The following is a 15,236-nucleotide window of genomic DNA, read 5'->3' as shown; positions in this document are numbered from 1 at the left end:
TAATTAAAATAATTCATTATGAAAAGAAAATATCAAATGTCTGGGCTAATAAAGTACATTTTCAAATGCATTGATTTATTTAGTATAAATTTGCAATATTCACATTAATTGTCAATTGTAACATTTACATTAATTTGCTTCTGATGATTTACTTGATAATTATATTTTACTTGTTTCTCAGCAGATATCTCATCAACTTTGGGTAGTGACAATATAGACTTAAAAATTATTTTGGTAGTCAAAGAAAAGGGAAAGAGGGTCAATCTATCATATCTCACAGAATTAAGAAGACTAAAGTTTTCACATAGTTTCAACATTAGCAGTAGGCACCTTCACCATGGCTTCAATTGGTATCTGTGGACTTGTCAGTTTGGACATTGAATATTCAAAATCTGTTAATCACATTTTCAGTAAACATTACAATCCTAATCTTTTTAATGTTTATTATATTTTCTGAGGAAAAGCAATAGAAATGTTTTCACCTGTTACACAGTATAATTAAAAGAAAGACATTGATTAATGTGTAACTTGATTCAATGATCTGTAATTTAAAATGAGATAGGTATTTGCTCTCAACAGAGCATGATGCTCTTTTTCTTATTATCATCCTATTTTAGTCTAATTTTGGAATGACTTTATAAACAAAATTATTATTGATTCAAAGAAACAACAAAATGCATTACTGTCCAAATTAGAAACAAGAAAATTTTCTTTCTTCATTGGTGAGACCAAGATATTTTTATTGTGAAATATTAACTCCCTCTACTGTAATTGCCTTTAATTTTCCAAATATATTTTAACTTTTTTTTCCAGAAAATATAAGCAAGTAATTAAAAAGTTACTTGCCCTAGATGGCATATAAACAATATACACAATACTCTTTATCTTTTCTTATTAATTCACATAGATAAATGAAAATAGATACATGCCAGACTTTTCGTTTTCATTCTAATATTAAACATAATTTGACTGTCTTTTTGAATAACTTTTTTCCTTGGAGACTATTCATTAAAGAAGCTGAAATTATTTTTTTAATTTTTATTTTATATTGGAGTATAGTTGATTTAAAATGTGTTAGTTTTAGGTGTACAGCAAAGTGATTTAGTTATACATACATCTATTCTTTTTCAGATTCTTTTCCCATATAGGTTATAACAGAGTATTGAGTATATTTCCCTGTGCCATACAGTAGGTCCTCGTTGGTTATCTATTTTATATATAGTGTGTATATAGTGTGTATATGTTAATCCCAAACTCCTCATTTATCCCTCCCCCTTTCCCCTCTAGCAACCATAAGTTTGTTTTCTGTGCCTGTTGAGTCTCTTTTCGTTTTGGAAATAAGTTCATTTGTATCATTTTTTAGATGCCACATATAAGTAATATCATATGATATTGGCCTTTCTCTGTCTGACTTACATCACTTAGTATGATAATCTCTAGGTCCATCCATGTTGCTGCAAATGGCATTATTTCATTCTTTTTTATATGGCTGAGTAATATTCCATTGTATAAATACCATGTCTTCTTTATCCATCCATCTGTCAGTGGACATTTAGGTTTCTTCCCTGTCTTGGCTATTGTAAATATTGCTGCACTGAACATTGGGGTGCATGTATCTTTTCAGATTACTGTTTTCTCCAGATATATGCCAAGGAGTGGGATTGCTAGATCATATGGTAGCTCTATTTTTAGTTTTTTAAGGAACCTCCATACTGTTCTCCACAGTGGTTGTACCAATTTGCATTCCCACCAACACTATAGGAGGGTTCCCTTTTCTCCATGCACTCTCCAGCATATATTATTTGTAGACTTTTTGATGTTGTCCATTCTGACCAATGTGAGGTGATACCTCATTGTAGTTTTGATTTGCATTTCTCTGATTATTAGCAATGTTGAGTGTTTTTTTCGTGTGATTTTTGGCCATCTGTATGTCTTCTTTGGAAAAATTTCTATTTAGATCTTCTGCCCATTTTTTAATTTGGTTGGTTGTTTTGTTTTTTGTTTTTATATTGAGCTGCATGTGCTGTTTGTATATTTTGGAAAGTAAGCTCCTGTCAGTTGCATCCTATGCAAATATCTTCTCCCATTCTGTGAGTTATCTTTTTGTTTGGTCTATGGTTACCTTTGCTGTGCAAAAGATTTTAAGTTTAATTAGATCCCATTTTTTACTTTTCGTTTTTATTAGATTAATTGACCATAGGTGTGTGGGTTTATTTCTGGGCTTTCTATCCTGTTCCATTGATCTATAATTCTGACTTTGTGCCAGTACTGTACTGTTTTGATTACTGTAGCTTTGTAGTATAGTCTGAAGTCAGGGAGCCTGATTCCTCCAGCTCCATTTTTCTTTCCCAAGTTTGCTTTGGCTATTTGGATTCTTTTTTGTTTCCATACAAATTTTAAGATTTTTTTTGTTCTACATCTGCAAAAAAAAATGCCATTGGTAATTTGACAGGGATTGCATTGAATCTTTAGATTGGTAGTATAGCCTTTTGACAATATTGATTCTTTCAATCCAAGAACATGGTATATCTTTCCATCTGTTTGTGTCATCTTTGATTTCTTTCATCAGCATATTACAGTTTTTGGAGTACACGTCTTTTGCTTCCTTATATAGGTTATTCCTAGGTATTTTATTCTTTTTGATGTGATGATAAATGGGATTGTTTCCTTAACTTCCCTTTCTGATCTTTCGTTGTTAGTGTATAGAAATATGACAGATTTCCATGCATTAATTTTGTATCCCGCAACTTTACCAAATTCATTGATGAGCTCTAGTAGTTTTCTGGTAGCATCTTTAGGATTTTCTATGTATGGTATCATGTCATCTACAAACAGTGACAGTTTTACTTCTTCTTTTACAGTTTGGGTCCCTTTTATTTGTTTTTCTTCTCTTAGTGCCATGGCTAGGACTTCCAAAACTATGTTGAACAAAAGTGGTGAAAGTGGACATCCTTATCTTCTTCCTGATTAGAGGAAATGCTTTCAGTTGTTCACTTTTGAGTATGATGTTAGCTGTGGGTTTTTCATATAGGTCCTTTATTATATTGAGGTATGTTCCTTCTATGCCCTTTCTGGGGAGTTTTTATGATAAATGGGTGTTGAATTTTGTCAAAGGTTTTTATGCAATTTTTGAAATGATCATATGGTTTTTATTCTTCAATTTGTTTATGTGATATATCACACTTTTTGGTTGTGGATATTGAAATATCCTTGCATCCCTGGGATAAATCCCACTTGATCATGTTATATGATCCCTTTATTATATTGTTGGATTCAGTTTGCTAGTATTTTTTTGAGGGTTTTTGTGTCTAAGTTCATCAGTGATATTGACCTGTAATTTTCTTTTTTGTGGTATCATCAGTAAAGGCAAATATACAGTTAAAGTAGGAAATTATCCACGCACAAATATGACATCAAAACCAACAATCATGAGAAGAGAGCACAAATGCAGGATATTTGAAATGTATTTGAAATTAAGAGACCAACAACTTAAAACAATCTTGTATATATATAGTATATATATACTATATCAAAACCTGATGGTAACCACAAACCAAAAATGTACAATAGATATACACACAAAAAAGAAAAGGGAATCCAAACACAATGCTAAAGATCATCAAATCACAAGAACAGAGAACAAAATGGAAGGAAGAAAAAAGACCTACAAAAACAAATCCAAAACAACTAACAAAATGGCAATAAGAACATACATATCAGTAATTACCTTAAATGTAAATGGATTAAATGCTCCAACCAAAAGACATAGACTAGCTGAATGGATACAAAAACAAGACCCATATATATGCTGTGTACAAGAGACCCACTTCAGACCTAGGGACACATACAGACGGAAAGTGTGGGGATGGAAAAAGATATTCCATGCAAATGGAAATCAAAAGAAAGCTGGAGTAGCAATTCTCACATCAGACAAAATAGACTTTAAATGAAAGACTGTTGCAAGAGACAAAGAAGGACAGTACATAATGATCAAGGGATCAATCCAAGCAGAAGATATAGCAATTGTAAATATATATACACCCAACATAGGAGCACCCCAATATATAAGGCAAATGCAAAGAGCCATAAAAGGAATAATTGACTGTAACACAATAATAGTGAGGGACTTTAACACCCCACTTACATCAATGGACAGATCATGCAGACAGAAAATCAGTAAGGAAATACACACCTTAAGTGACACATTAGAGCAGATGGACTTAATTGATATTTACAGAGCATTCCATCTGAAAGCAGCAGAATACACATTCTTTTCAAGTGCACATGGAACATTCTCCAGGATATATCACATGCTGGGCTATAAAGCAAGCCTAGGTAAATTTAAGAAAATTGAAATCAAATCAAGCATCTTTTCCTACAACAATGCTGTGAGATTGGAAGTCAACTACAAGGAAAAAAACTATAAAAAGTGAAAATACATGGAGGCTAAACAATATGCTACTAAACAACCAATGGATCACTGAAGAAAGAGGAAATAAAAAAATACCTAGAGACAAATGAAAATGAAAACATATCAATCCAAAACCTATGGGATGCAGCAAAAGCAATTCTAAGAGAGAAGTTTATAGCAAGTAAGTTTATAATCTCACATCAGGAAATAAGAAAAATCACAAATAAACAACTTAACCTTACACCTAAAGCAACTAGAGAAAGAAGAACAAACAAAACCCAAAATTAGCAGAAGGAAAGAAATCAAAGATCAGAGCAGAAATAAATGAAGTAGAGACTAAGTAAACAGTAGAAAAGATCAATGAAACTAAAAGCTGGTTCTTTGAAAAGATAAACAAAATTGATAAACCTTTAGCCAGACTCATCAAGAAAATAAGGGAGAGGGCTCAATTCAATAAAATTAGAAATGAAAAAGGAGAAGTTACAACTGACACCACAGAAATACTAAGGATCATAAGAGACTGTTACAAGCAACTCTATGCCAATAAAATGGACAACCTAGAAGAAATGGACAAATTCTTGGAAAGGTGCAATCTCCCAATACTGAACCAGGAAGAAACAGAAAATATGAACAGGCCAATCACAAAAACTGAAATTGAAAGTGTCATTAAAAAACTCCCAACAAACAAAAGTCCAGATGGCTTCACAGACGAATTCTGTCAAACATTTAGAGAAGAGTTAACAACTATCCTTCTGAAACTATTTCAAAAAATTGCATGGGAAGGAACACTCCCAAACTCATTCTATGAGGCCACCATCACTCTGATACCAAAACCAGAGAAGATGCAATGTTTAGTATGTGGGTTTTTATATGTCTACATTATTATCACTATTTTACTTATTAAAACTTCAATGTATTTGGAATTTAAAAAGAAGAAATCAATTTTTAAGGAATTTCAGAATCTAAATATGCCCTTAGGAATTTGGATTGTGAATATTATAGCATATTAATGAATCATAAAGGAACTTTCAATAAGTTATCATTATGATTATAAATCCATAACTACAATTGTTACTTGGGTTCCACCCAATGTTAATAATGAGGTAATAAGTCACATTTCATTATTTAATTATTTTTCTTAGTACTGTCAAAGTTTTTTGTCAGAAGTAATATAGTATTACTCTTACATTTTATGATACTTAGAGGGAATATAGAAGGTGAAAAATCTCTCATGAACTAGGTCAGATATCTATTCCATCATTTATAAACCTATCTAATTAATTCATCCAAATCTGAAATCCTTTTTGCTACTCTATATTTTTATGCTACTCTGTATGTAGTTTTCTTTTGGCCATAGGACTTATAATCATATATACCACATAAAACAGTTATTTATTGTATTTAATGTTTATTGACTTCTCTCTCTATAGTGTAATCTTAAGGAAAGGAGTTTTTCTTAACTTGTTAATGAATCTGGAAAAATTTGAATCCATATGCAAAAAGAAATGAAAAATGCTCCATCTCTTGCATCAAATAGAAAAATTACCTCAAAATGGGTTATAACCCTAAATGAAAACCTAAAACTACAAAACTTCCAGAAGAAAAAAATAAGAGAAAACTTCTTGGAACCTCAGGTTGGGCAAAATTTCTTACACTTGATAGGAAAAATGTGATCTACAAAAGAAAAAAGAGGATAAAACTTTATCACAAGTTTTTCATGATAAAAAACGTTGAAAGTAAAAAAATAAGATAGACTGGGAGAATATATTTGCAAAGTATATAGCTGATAAAGAATTTTTATCAAGAATCAATATAGAAATTACAAACCTCAATTTTAGTAAAATATCACACTAAAAATAGGCATAAGGTTTTTGACACCTCACCAGAGAAGCATATGAAAAGGTATTCAACCTCACTGGTAACTAGGGAAATGCAAATAAAAACCAAGGTAAGATACCATTACACACCATCACAATGGGATGTAAAGAAAATGACAGACACCAAGTTCTGGTGAGGCTGCAGACAGTGGGAACAGTCATCCATTGCTGGTGTGGATTTAAAATGGAACAGCCATTTGAGCAAAGAATCTGTAGCATCTTATAAAAGGAAACACACTCAGAGAAATGCAGTTGAGGGCAGAATGAGATACCAGGACACAAGGAGCAAAATTCTAAAAGTGAAAAAGAAAATACCAAATTGGTAAAGACTTGAAGCAACTGAAACTCACAACTGTTCTGCTGGGAGAACATAAGAGTAAAACCACTTTGAGAAGCTCTCGGAAGTATCTGCTATCAAAGAACACACGTGGATCCTATAGCGCAGAAACGTCACTCCCCGGCTTGTGACCAGTGGCAAACTGTGGAGATACTCATACAAGTGCACAAGAATATTCAGAAAAGCTCTGTGCCTTATAGCCCCAAAGTAGAAAGTACCCAGATGTCCATCAGATATACAATGGTATCATAGCTCATTTATAAAATTTGAACTTTTTTCAAAATTCACTGTCCATGATAAGTTCTCTTTTCTGTATATGTATTAAACCTCATTTAAAAGCTAAACAAAAGTCCATGTTATATATGATTGGTTAACTTTACACAGGGCAATAAAACAATATTATCTTTAAAAAAATAAATAAAAGTAAGCATACAATTGCCGTATGATCCAAAAATCTCACTCTGATGTATTGATCCCAATAAAATTTAAATTCGTATTCACAGAAAACCTTTTCACAAATGCTTAGAGCAATTTTATTCACGTTCACCCAAAACTCAAAGTCCCAATGTCCTTCGCTGGGTAGATGGATAAACCAACTCGTACGTTTATGCAATGGTCTGCTATTTGTCAACACAAAGGAATAAAGTAGTGCTACAGTTAACATAGATAATTGTGGAATACTTTATGCTAATTTAGGTGAGCAAGATTCAGAAGGCAATATAAGAATGATTCCCTTTATAAGCCTTTCTGGGAAAGCAAAACAACAGGGGCAGAAAACAAATAGCAGCTATCATAAGACAGGTGGGCAATCACCTTTGAGCAGTAAATTACTGTAATGGGTACCAAGAGCTGAGGGGAGCCTGAGTTATAAAAATATATTTACCATCATCATGATTGTGTCTCACTGTGTTATGTGTCATGTTTTCATTGCACACAGGCACATGACATACCTCATCACAGTCCATGTTTTTGAAAGTTAAAGACGATATTTTACTTATTTAGGGACTTGAACCTTGATATTAACTAACAATATAATAATTTTTAAAAATTTTACACATTTATGTGGGAATATTTTATAATTTTCTCTTTTCATATAATATGGCTAATCCTCAATCCCGGACAATGATTTCAGTGTGTCCGATTTCAACATTTTTAATAAAGTTACATTTCACTCTGCTCTTGAAAGGCTATCACAGAAAGGACCCATCTGTGACTAGGCTCCTGGTTTCCCCTAAGTCAGCACCAAAGACCGATCAAAGACAGGAACAAAGATCCATTTGTGGATACAAAGAATGAATATTATAGACCATTATAACATAGTGTCAGTTACACACCTGTCAGCAGTGTCTAGAGAATTATTAAGCCATAATAACGTTTCAAAAAGTAACTCAGAAAAAGTAGAACTAGTTACGATTTTGCAGAACAGGTAAGGTTTTTTTTGTTTTGTTTTGTTTTTTTAATAAAAATCTTTAAATGATCCCTTATGATGGTTGTAGTAGAAAATTTAACTGAGACTGTAAAGCTGGAGTTCAAAAGATTTTGCTTGCCTGGGACTTTGTTTATCATAAATTTCATCATTAAACCTTTACCTTTAGAAAAGACTTCACATGAAAGACAGAAAGCTGATATTTCAGATTCAGGAGAAAGTACATTATTTATGTGAGTAGTTGTATTTTAGGGAAAACTCCACAAGCGTGCAAATTCATAAAAGAACATTTACCTGAAAATGGGAGACATGAAGTAGCTATTCTATTTTTATTTTTAATAGGCCTACTTATAATACATAGAAATTTTGTCAGGGTATACTAAAGCCTGATAAAAAATATTTACTGTTCAAATTCAAAATATAAATGGAAATATGAGGTTGTTATCATACTTCTTAAATAGCAATAAGTTTGTAAGCATTTTACCAATATCTATTTGTATTCAAAGGGGTAATATGCTGATATTACCCTGGCTTTAGCTTTATTTTTTTTCCTTAAAGGTTATTCCACAAGGTTATTCTATAATAACCTTGTGGAATATTTTGTTATTCTATATCAATACTTCTCTGGGTGTTCTATAACTTGACTTTAAATAATAGGTATTCGTTTCAAACTTTTCACTGATTTTCACATTAATGTGCTTTTGCTCTATTATAAAATGTCTGATTTAATTAAGAAACTGAATCTCATTAGTGAGAGAATAGGAATTGTAAAACAGCAAGAAGAAGCTCTCATTTATTGCTGGTGGAAATGCAAAATGGTACAGCCACTTTGGAAGATAGTTTGGCAGTTTCTTACAAATCTAAACATAGTCTTACTATACAATTCAGTAACTATGCCTCTAAGTATTTACCCAACTGATTTGAAAACATATCCACACAAAAACCTGCATGTGAATGTTTATAGCAGCTTTATTCATAATTGCAAAAACTGGAAGGAACCCAGATATCTTTAATAGGTGAAAGGAAAAACAAACTACTACACATCCATTCAACGAAATACTATTTGTCCATAAAAAGAAACTTGCTGTTAAGCCACAAAAGGACATGGATCAACCTTAAATACATATTGGAAGTAAAAGAAACTGGTCTGAAAATGCTACACACTGTATGATTCCAATTGTATGATATTCTGGAAAAGGTAAATCTGTTAAAAAAAAAATCAGCAGCTGTCAAAGTTTTGGGGAGAGGGAACTACAGCTTTAATAGGTAAGGCACATGGATTTTTTTTTGTGGGGGGGGGGGGGCGTGAAATAGTGGATGCCGGACATGCATTTGTCCAAACCCATAGCATTTTATAGCACAAAGAGTGAATCTTAATATATGAAATTTAAAAAATCATTTAGGAGCTCAAGGATGACAGTTTGGAATGCAGAATGTGACAACACAGTCTAACAATGTCATCCATGTTCAGTGGGTGGCGGGATCCAGGTCTCCCAGTGTTGGAGAGGAAGTTACAGATAAGCAAAAAGAGGAGCTATAAAAAAAAAAAAAAAAAGAGGAGCTCTGACATGCCCCTGGTGCAAACAGACTGGAGTGGGAGATGTCGGTATGAACTCGTATGAACTTAGTACAGATACAGATGATTGCATACAGCTATAATTATAGATATCTGTATTTTCACGAGTTAGTATACTTGCATACATGTCCTTTCTCTGTCAGCTGAGAGGGTCTAAAAGCAACGTCACTCCAGTGGTGAAGGCTACACTTACCACTCAGATCTTGGCGTCTAATATTATTATCTAGTAAAAGAAAACAGGTCTTTTAGAGAGATGGATGATTCTAGGACTGGGCAGCAAATATACAAGATGAGCCTGGAATATCTTTTAGTGCAAGAAAGAAAGAAAATGCTAAAAAAAAAATGATGGGAGTTTGTCAGGGACACAGAAGCCAATCGAAAGATCACCTGATGTTCAAAGCTGGAAATATTTAAGCAAAATTACAGATAATGTATCACTGGATTATAATCTAAAATAAATATCCGTGAACTCATACTGATATAAGTAAATGATTGAATAAATATATAAGGAAGAAGAGACAAATTTTCCATGCAGAAAATTTCCCAATAATGTATGCAGATAGTCTGTTTTCCAGGAGGTGGAACATAGGTAAACTCTCCACCCCTTAAGTGTTGGCTGCACGTAGCAAGTTCCTTCCAAAGAGTACAGTGTGGAGAAGGGCACGGGGGAGGGATTTACTAGTGAATAGATCTGACCAACCCTACCTCAATCAGGTGATCAAGGTTAACATCTTAGTGATAAGATAAGGCAAGTTGATCGTACATACTCTTGGTATCATGTGACAATTATGGCACTTTACCTCTGTGGTCTTCTCCCCAAAACAAAACCCCAGTCTAATTGTAAGAAGAAAGTTAGACATATCCTGCTTGAGGGGAATTCTATAAAATACCTGACCAGTACTCAGCAAAACTGTCAAGGTCATCTAACACAAGGAAAGTCTCAGAAACTGTCACAGCCAAGAGAAGTCTAAGGAGAAATGAAGTCTAAATGTAATGTGGGATCCTGGAACAGAAAAAAGATTTTAAGTAAAAACTGAGGAAATCTGAATAAATTATGGACTTTAGTTAGTGATCATCAATATTGATTGATATAACAATATCAATATTCATTATAGTTGATGTGTCGTATAAATATAAAATGGGGAAACTGCACTTTATCTTTGCAATTTTTTGGAAATCTAAAACTTCTCTAAAATTATTTTTGAAAGTAAGAAGAGATAAAAATGGAAAATATAGACCAATGAAATATACAGATTTGATTTATATGGAACATTGAGCCATATGACCATATCTAAGATTATGAACAAGAAAACTTGGCAGGAGTATATAATGTCGACTTTATTAATTGAAATCTCTTCAAGATGACACACAATTTTAGGTGTCATGAATCTTGTTAAATTTTTCAAAATATAAGATACAGTGGAGGAACTAAGTGTAGTGTACAGTAGCTCTTTTGCACATTTTCCCCAAAATCAATGGGAACAAAATATTTAGTATAATTTCTGAATAAAAATTTTGAAATAGTTATTACTCTCACAGAAACCTTGCTCTAATACTTTATGTATGTGGGAAAAAAGTTGTATATCCTAGAAAGAAATGGTTAATAGAGTTGCTTTAAGAAGTAAGATCCATTTAAATTTATAAGATAAAAATAGAGGTTGGCAATTAAAAGAAGATATAAATTCCTATAGAAATTGTGAATATTTTTCTTAGGAAAAATTTGGTGCAGGGAAGATAAAACCATTCAAGAGAATGAGATTTATTATAAGTATTTATTCATCACTGAATCTAAGGGACCTTCAAACAGGGGGACTCCAGAGAGACTGCAGTCCAGGAAACGTTTTCGATTGCTCCTTTTTTTCTCTGATATCTGCTGCTTTCAGCACAAAACTGCATGTAACTTTTGCATACTCACTAATCATTTTGAAAAAATTCATTGTGAGATTGGCTGTTTGGTCTAAGAGATGACAATCATCTCTACCTGGTGACCTTTCATTCAGTAGCTCGAGTTGCTTTTTTGGTTGACTCAGACAAAAAATTAAACTTAATCTTGTTAACATAAGTTAATTATTTACATTACAGATACGTTTGGAGTCTAAAGTCAGGTGACATATTTTAATTTAAAATATGTTGATTGCGAATTCAACCTCGTCCGTTCTTAGAATAGCTTCCTGTTCCATCTGAAGATCTTCCTTCCTGTGGTAACTCATAAGGTTCCAGAGACATCGCACAGTCCAAAATGTCATGTAGTTATATGTTATTTCCTCCAGACATAATCATCTCAGGATGTACTCCGCAGAGTCTCCACGCACTGCCTCTGCTGCGTGGTGGCAAACTTCGTTTCCACTTGAGAGCCAGCGTCCATCACTGTAGGCGCCAGAGCCCCTTCCCAGACATCAGCAAGAGTCCTCCAAGGAAATCTTGCTGTGCATTGAGGCCTCTCACGTCTCCAGTTTTAATTCAACTCCCCCGCCCCCGCCCCAGCTAGAAGCTCTGCTGCTTCTCTTTCAGCCCCTGCCCTCCCTGAATCCTGCCTTTGCCCCCAGCATGTACCCCAAGTGGGTGAAAGCCTCAGGGAAACATGTGGGTGCCAGGACCCCAGTTACCAGCAATTACTACTAAGATAAAAATAAGTGCTTTTTGATATTTCAAGCCTTAGACAATGAGAGCTAGAATTTATTTTTTAGTCTAGACCTGTATAAGTAATCACGTTGTTAAAATAAACTTGTCCTAAAATATCACTTTCAGCAAAACTTTAGAAATTAATTCAATTATTATGTTTGCATTTAGAAATTGACTTGTATTCAGTTATATATTAACATGAATCTTATTAATCATGCTTAGAGATATTTTAGTTATGGTTTACATGAAATAATTTATAATTCCAGGGAATTAGAAACTGTATATTTGTTTGATAATTTGCTTCTTCAGTTCAAATTACCAAAACACTCTTTTTTGTTGTTGTAAAGTTGAATTGAGAAGTATTAAAATTTCCATTTAAGTTTCAAAAGGTTATTTTATGCAAATTAACTTTATTCCATATAATGTTCTATAAAAAATTTCATCAGATTAGAATTTTACTTTTCACATGAGCATATTAAATCCTACAGAGCTAAACCAACCCCAGTTATACATGATCAATTTATAACATTCTTTTATTTTGAAACTACTGTATCAAGAGAAAGGAAGATAATAAAACTTTGTATTAGTCAGAACTCTTGGTTTCCCACTACAAAATCCAAATTAATCCTAATCTTATGTTTAAAAAAAAAACAAACGAATCCATTGTTCACCTGACTATATTATGAGAAATCATGGGGGAATTTAACTTTAGGGATGGTTGAAACCCATGTGCCTAGACATTGTAAATATCTCTTCCTTCTTTTTTCATCCCTGCCTCTTCCTGAATGTTGCCTTCATTCATGAAGCCTAGCTCTCCTAAAGGCAGGCTTGCCTCTTTACAACTTCTAAGCCAGAAAAGAGTCTTGTCTATAAATCTAACCAGGAAAATGTCCAGGAAAGACTTTAATGTCTCAGCTCATCATCTCTGGACCAATCACTATGATGTGAGTGGAGTGTTAGAATTACTCCAAGTTTGGTTAGATGCCCACTTCTGAAGTCGGGGGCTGGTTGGCAGACCGAAACAGGATCACTTGGTTAGGGCAAGAAAAAAGCAGCTCCTCATATAAAGGAGGGAGGCTGTTATCCGAATTTCCAGAGAAAAAGAAGTGCATACACTTTGTATATAATAACTATCAGTGATAATATTTTGCGCTGAGAAGTACACTATGGCAGAAATCCTATTCTTACAATTCAAGATAGTTTTATGAGAGATTGAACTCATTTAAAATGACTATTTCCACAGAACCATGTAGGAGTAGGCATAATATCACACTACCGCTAGAGTTCTAACATTTCATGTTTTTCTGTGTTTTATCCTCTTCTTTTATCCTTTTCTCACCAATATCTTTTCTTTCCCATTGTCATGATAAATCTCAAGAGAGAACTAGAAAATTCATTATATGTCAGTCAACATTGACTATAATGATCAATAAGAAACTAACATCCCACTATGCATGGTCCTGGCTGGCAAAAGCACTAGATAAGCGTCTGTCGGTACCACTAAAAGGGTATCATTTTATTATGTCTTCCCACTTTTATCTGCCTCTGAGACAAGAGGCATGAAGCATCACATGCGGGTATTTTTCCCATCATCTCATTTTGCCAAGGACAGAAATATGAAGGTGATAAAGAGGAGCGGCTGGTGGTGAGGAGATAAAGTAACGAAGCACTAGAGATAACGTCCAGCAGCAGGAGGTGGAGGACGGACACAAGTGAGCTGCAGAGGCCTTGTACCCACGCTCCTGGGACCTCTCAGAAAAATACTGCTGTCAAAGTCTGTGCACCTCAAATAATGACACACCACGTGGAGTACTATGTACTATGAAACCTTCAAGGATGTCCAGTGACAGAAGCCTATGAAATGGGTTAAGTGGAGCTGGCATCTCTAATGGTACTTTTCTGCAAACTTGCTTTTCATGGTGCAGAATTTCATGAACTTATTATTTTGGAGCTCACATATGCTGATACAACTTTATAAGAGTTAGAATATAGTATGCACCAGGGACTTTTGTAATGAAAAGGGGTGATTTCCCATACCAAAAAGATGTATAGTAAGAAAAATGACTCAGAGTAACTCCCTTGACTTTGCAGGTTACAAGTACTGGATACTTATATTTAAATCTGAAAGATGTTTCTGTAACATAAGTTTATTAATTTAAAATGTAAAAGATTTTTATTTGAAAATAAAATTTTTAATTAGGAGAATATTTTTTCCCACAGGAAGCTGTTCACTTATTCATACTAGCTTAAAGCATTAAAAAAAAAAAAAGAAAGAAAAGAGTTGCAGACCGTATAAACGTATGAACAGAATGGAATATGAATTCATTTTTACCATCACATATTACAGTTGTGGTTTATAGAACATTATTTTAGAGGTCGAAGAAAGCAGACTTTCCCTTGTATATTATAATGTGCATGTTTTTTATAACCAGTTTATAAAGTGAAATTGAAAAAGACATTGGGATTTCTATATATTTATATCTGAACAAGTACGTTAATAGTCTACGTACATAAAGCAATAAATAAGAATAAAGTTGTAAAAAAATAACTGATATGGGTCTAAATATCTAGTATATAAAATTATATATACACTCATAAAAATGTGCAAAAGTGTGATTCACATTATAAAATCCACAGAATGGTATTCTGACCACCCCCCAGAACACTGCAACTAGTATTCACCTAAATGTTTTAAATAAGGAAATTCACAAAGAAAGTAATAAATTAATGTAACTGTTTAAAGTAAGCCTAAATTCAGAATTGTTTAATACTGTATTCTTATTGGGAGCTTAGTATATATTAAGGGCTTTACATACATCATCTCATTTTATCCTCATTTCAAAGGAGATTTCTATTTTAATCCTCAGTTCTGAGAAAAGGAAATGGAAGTTTAGATAGACTAAACAATTTCCCCAACAAAAAGCAAAAACAAAACTATTCAGTGCCTGGCTCTGAATCCATTTTTTCCTAATTACAAAGTTGATGTT

General features: G+C 33.3%; 1 protein-coding gene across 1 annotated transcript in view; it reads left to right on the top strand.

Annotated features, from left to right (window-relative positions):
* The window catches only part of LOC309633371 (uncharacterized protein), a 394,758-nt gene that overhangs the window by 226,870 nt on the left and 152,652 nt on the right, over window positions 1-15,236 (top strand). The gene's annotated exons all lie outside the window — the stretch shown is intronic.

Source organism: Balaenoptera borealis (assembly GCF_965194805.1).
Source record: "Balaenoptera borealis genome assembly, chromosome: 8".
Taxonomy (NCBI): Eukaryota; Metazoa; Chordata; class Mammalia; order Artiodactyla; family Balaenopteridae; genus Balaenoptera; species Balaenoptera borealis.
The sequence above is the reverse complement of the archived record's forward strand: the minus strand, read 5'-3'. Positions and strand labels throughout refer to the sequence as shown.